Raw genomic sequence first — 6000 nt, forward strand, 5'->3', positions numbered from 1 at the left:
ACACACACACACAGTGGAATACTATTTGGCCACAAAATGAATGAAATCTTGCCATTTGTAATAGCATGACTGGACCTTGAGGGCATTGTGTTAAATAAAATAAATCAGACAGAAAAAGACAAACACCATTTAATATCATGTATGTGTGAAATTAAAAACAAAGCAAAAATAAAACGCAAGCTCATAAATACAGAGAATAGATTGGTGGTTGCCAGAGGCAGGGTGTGGAGGGTGGGTGAAATAGGCGGAGGAGTGCAAAAGGTATAAACTTCCAGTTATAAAATAAATAACTCATGGGAATATAATATACAGCATGGTAACAATACTCTATTGAATATTTGAGAGTTGCTAAAAGAGTAGCTCTTAAAAGTCCTCAGCACAAGGAAAAGAAATGTGGAACTATGTATAGTGATGGATATTAACTAGACTTAGCGTGGGGATCATGGTTGGTGTTTTTCTGCTTTGCTCTGTGTCTGAGAACCAGGGTTAGGTAATACTAATGTTAACATTATTATCACAAATGTTTTAAAGGCCTTGAACTGAGACTCTGTTATTGCCTCCCAAATGGCTGAGAAGTTGCCTAACATCAGTCATCAGAGAATTGAAAATTAAACATCAATTTGGCAAGAATGAAAGAGTGATCATATCCAGTGCTGATTGTGGTGAAAGGGGCACCTTATATATTGCTGATAGGAATATGAATTGCTGTAAAAGTCCTCTGGGGTGTGTTGAGTTTTATGTGTATATCTTTTGACCAATGATTCAAGAAGCATTAGTACCTAAGAAAATTTACACTAGGATATTTTTGGCAATGTTGTTTGTGCTTGCTGTCCATCCTCCCTGCTTGGAAAGGTCTCACCGCAGACAAATGCATGTCTTGCTCGCTCACTTCCTTCAGTTCTTGGCTCACACGCCTTCCTTGAGCACTTATGAAAGCAGCAAACCATCCCCTGGACGCCCCTCTTTCAAGTCCCCTGCTTTTTTTCTCCAGGACACTCAATACCATGTGACATGCTCTTATTTTATTTCCTTATGCGTGCATTGTCTGTCTCCCACATTAGAATGCAAATCCCATAAAAGCAAGAATTTAGTCTGTTTTGTTCACCTGAGTGTTTAAAGCAGATATCTCTAGACAGTCATAATAAATACATGATGAATGAAGGAATATATAAATTTAAAAGAATGAGTTATATCTATATGTAATGACCCAGAGGGAAGAATAGGGTATACTGTTGACAGAAAGTAAGTTTTATAGAAAAGTATGCAAGTATGCAGTCACTCAGTTTTAATAAAAGTGTGACATGTACATAGTTATATGTAAATATATCATGTGTATATATTCTATCTATCTATCTATCTATCTATCTATCTATCTATCTATCTATCTATCTATCTATCTATCTCTGAGAGCACAGCAAAGAATACAGAGGATATATACCATATTGCAAATTAACATAAGTGTCTTGAAATACCGGAGTTAGACTGGAGGGTGAAGAAAGGTTGTTCATGTTTTTTTTATACCTTCATAGTGTTTGCCTTGTGACAACAGTGCTGTATTACTTTTCTAATAGAAAAAAAAAATAAACCAATAAAATAAATGCAATCACACACACATAAAATGACTCTGGGCTGTTTCTTTAAATGTAATATGCCAAATAATATTATTTGATTCTTGTACAGTAGGGCTTCTTCTTGTTTTCATGATAACAATGTCTGCAGGCTTCTAGCAAATAGGTAATTAGCTTCATGGTGGATTACCAGAGTCTCGGGTTCAGAGGAACATGTAATTGTTTGCTAAAGCTTAGCCAAGAGAACTCCTCTACCTTGAGCCTTAGCTCTTAATTGTCTGAGGCTTTGATAAAAGAGGATGATAACCGTGCATCGGAATTTCTGCACTTCTTATAAACAGTGGTATACTGAAGGCAAGACGTAGTTCACGGTCAGCCTGGAGTGCAGGTGCCCAGGGATACATTGTCTGTAGACAATCCAAAAGCAATAATAAACTTGACAAAGAGTCACCTGCTTTTTATTATCACCGTGGGCCAGCAATTCTAAATAATGCCTGTGCTAACAGTTCTCCTTCAGGAATGTTGGGCCTAATCTTTAAATAATGGCTGAGGTTACTGATGAAACAGCATAGACTATCGCATCCTTGGTATGCCACTACTCAGACATTTCTGCTTTTAACAATGGAAGGTGATATCTTGGTTTTATTAAGCACCTATCATATATTTAGTGTGATGCTAGGGAACAGAAATAGAAAGGTGACTAAGACCTAGCTCCTACACTCAAGTAGCTGACAGTCTAGAAAAAAACAGGCACAGACGCAACTAGATGAAATACGGGATGTGTGTTTCGATGAGGAAATCTCTGAAGTGCTTGCAGGATACAGAAGAGGAAGGGATTAGCTCTGCCTGGGGAATTCACTGTTCATAGAGCTTTACCAAATGAGTTGTGTACACTGGGCCAGGTACAGTGAACAAGACTCAAGTGTCCTGTGTCATTGGAGCTTATTTTCAGGTAGGACAGTGCAGGTCACAGCATGAGTTAGAAAGGTAAATCCAGGCAGAGAAAAGAGCTTCAGGGTGCTGTAACAGAGGGCCTGGGAAAGGCATTCAGAGTTGGCGCTCTGAGGAGGTGACATTTGGGCTGACACTGAAGGATGACATGGAGAGAGCCATGCAAAGATCAGGAGGAACAAATGCTGTGGAACCCGAGGTGGCACAGGCCAGACCACGTAGAATGCAAGCTTGCATACCTGGCCAGGTGAGAATTACTAGGTGAGTGGTACATCCGACCTAACTGGTCTGGCACGGGGCCCAGGCTTTGCTGTTTCACAAAAGCTCTACAGGAGACTGTCATGGGCGGCCAGGGCTGAGATGCTACAGAGTGTGATGGGAAAAGTATGGTGAAGACCCTGGGAGGTTTCTTAAGAAGAGGGATTAGCATGATCTAATTTGCATTTTATAAATATCATTGCTACGTGCAGGAATGAACACATGCAGGTCAAGCAGAAAAGGGGGGGAACAATGAGAAGGCTCTTTCAGCTGTGCAGTGGGAGATGCCGACAGCTTGGACCAAGGTGGAGGCAGTGGAAGCCGTGGAGAGAAATAGAATCGGAAAAGGATTCATGACTTTCTGCTGGGCTTTAAAGACAGAGGAGTAGGATTTTCACTTTTGATGAAGAGGCGGAACAAGACCATGGAAGAGGAATAAAAAGTGATGTGGGTGTGGTATGGGAAAGAGTGATGGAGAGCGGGTTAACACATGTGCAGACAGGTCCAGGGAATGCAGGTTGGAGCTGCAAGGTAGATACACCTCTTAAAAACGAATCAGGGACTGAACAGTTAAGGCTTTGCTTTGGGTAAATTGTTCAGTGGCAACAGTAATCTTTGATTCTTTCTGGCCCACCATTTGAGTGCTCTCTATCCTCTTTCAGAATCTCTCTCTCTCTCTCTCATTCTCCATGTTAGGAGGTCTCCCACCCTGGGGTGCTAGTTCCTTTGATAGGCTTGGGGTTTGTTGAGACCTTTTTTTTTCTTGTTGCTGTTGTAGTGATTTTAGTGATTGCTTTTGCTTTCTGCCTCAGGTATCCACTGCTGGAGAGTAGCAGTAATTAAACACAAAACAAGTGAAGGAGTTTTCGGAAGTGGGCTTTCACCTAAGCCACGACATATGAATGCACTGTAGAAGTCATTTTCTGTCAGAGATTCCCAGAGTAGCACCTGATGCTGAGGAGCTCAATTCCCAGGTTTAATGGCCTCGTTAAGCATCTTCTTTTGGGCTCTTCTGTGCAGTGACTCTATGTTATGGAGACTGTGTGGTGTGAGCCCCAAACGGTGATCCTGTGTATTGTGAAATCTCTCTTTTACTCTCTCTCATCAGTGGGGCAATGGTGGGTTTTTATGAGGGAAGCCGTGAAAACAGCTAACGTTTTGTAAGGCCGAAAGAGTCCCACGTTAAGGTTTCTGAGCTTAAGACACAAACTTCCCCAGATGAGTGATAGCTGATATGCCTGTTTTTTTTCCTAACTTAGCAACCCGTTGTCCTCAGGTTAACATCTTTCTTAGCAGAGAATGTCCTATGTGTGTCTGTCTCAATGGGAGAGGAATAAATTATTGACCAAGAACCCAGGCTGTGGAGTCAGACAGACTTGCCTTCCAGTGATGGTTTTACCACTTACTAAGCATGGTGCTTAGTAAGTATTAACCAGTCTGAGATTTGATGTCCTCATCTGGAACTTTGTCACTCAATAGGTTATCCTTCACCAACAGCATCAGTATGGCTGGGAGCGTGTTAGGAATGCAGAATCTCAAGCCCCATCCCAGATATAGAATCAGAATCTGCATTGTCACAAGATCCTCAAGAGATAGTATGCACGTTAGGGTTTGAGAGAAGCAATCATCTAGAAAACTCCTTCTGTGTATTTAACTTTACCCGTGGGGAGGGGAAAAAAATCTCTTCCTGAAGAATGTCAACAGAGGAAAACTCCTGATAACAGCAGTTTTCAGTGTACAGAAGGTTTCTAAGAAGCTTATTTGTGAATGAGAGAAGTAACGGGGAAAAGGACAAACCACTGTATATTTGAGAAGGCACACCGCTCTTGCCTTTAGTTATTCCCTTAAATTATGATAACCAAGTGGCCACTCAGTTTGTCCTGAGTTAGCTTTGGAAAACATGGTGAAGGCAAAAGCCTGCCACGAAGCCTCAAATCACCTTTTTGAGCCTTCTTCCTTTATTTAGAATTACCACACCTACTTCATCTTGGAATACTCACTATTCTTGATAGAATTCATAGGAAAAACAATTTATAACCAGCACTGAATCTGTAAGCAAATGTAACAGGCTTAGACATTTCACAAACTGCCAATTTTTATTGGATTTATCACTGTCTCTATTTTTACCTAGTTAGGAGAAGAGACAAGAAGGAAATGATACCGAAGTTTCTAGAGTCATCCTTTCTCCTACCCACACTTGACCTATCATCATCCTTTGTCTTCTTATGGTTGTGTCTTATTAATATCTCAACTGTTGTTGTTTCATTTCCAGCAGAGTTTGGACCACTAGAGATAATGCCTTTCTATTTCTTCATCTACCACTATTAATCTTTTTCTCTTTTTTACTTTCCTACAACAACACCACCCTTTTCACTCTTCTCTTGCGCCTTGCTACCCTCATCACTCAGGAAGCAACCTGCAGATGCTTTGGCACACATTTTGGGTATAACCCTCCAAAGTGGTTATTTATGGATGACCTTCAGTTACTTTGTGTTCTGTTGTATTTCCCATTAGTAGGTGGTAGACAGTAAAAACTCTTGCTCTTTCATGTTAGGGAAGAATTAATTACGATAAATAAAGAGGACTGTAATTCTGTTTATTAGTCAAATCTACCAGTCACAGCCAGTGTAACAGCATCAAGATACTAGACTTAGTAATTCAGATCCATTGTCCAATTGACGTTCAACTATTTCATCATACTGCGTGAAGACTTTGCATCAGAAGGGGGAAAGAGCAGAAGTCAGAAGTATGTGACTCAGGATAGTCTTGGTTATTCTATGGCGACCAGCATCTCTCAAATCACAGTGGCTTAATCTCACAAAACCTCACAAAAGTTCTAAATTACATGGTGAGTGTGAGTTGACATTGGTACCATTCTCATACAGATACTTAAGGGAGAGACTAAGAAGGGCTCCATTTAGCCTCAAGCTTCCTCCATAACCAGGGAAGATGGCAAGGAACAAAGGGAGTCTGTGATGACTCTCAAAGTTTCTTCCCAGATGTGACACATCCTTCTCACCCAAGTGACACTGGTCAAAGCATGTCACACAGCCTATCTTGAAATGGGATGGAGAAGAGCAAACCTGCCGAGTCTCAAAGGAGGAAAGCCAGAAACACTTGGTGATTGGCATTAATGACTATCTGAGGCTGTCACATCCACAGATATCATGGGTTTGAGATTTCCTACTTTACCACACACTAGTTTTATAAACTTAGTAAACCT

This window comes from Rhinolophus ferrumequinum, chromosome 21, assembly GCF_004115265.2.
Source record: "Rhinolophus ferrumequinum isolate MPI-CBG mRhiFer1 chromosome 21, mRhiFer1_v1.p, whole genome shotgun sequence".
NCBI classification, from domain to species: Eukaryota; Metazoa; Chordata; class Mammalia; order Chiroptera; family Rhinolophidae; genus Rhinolophus; species Rhinolophus ferrumequinum.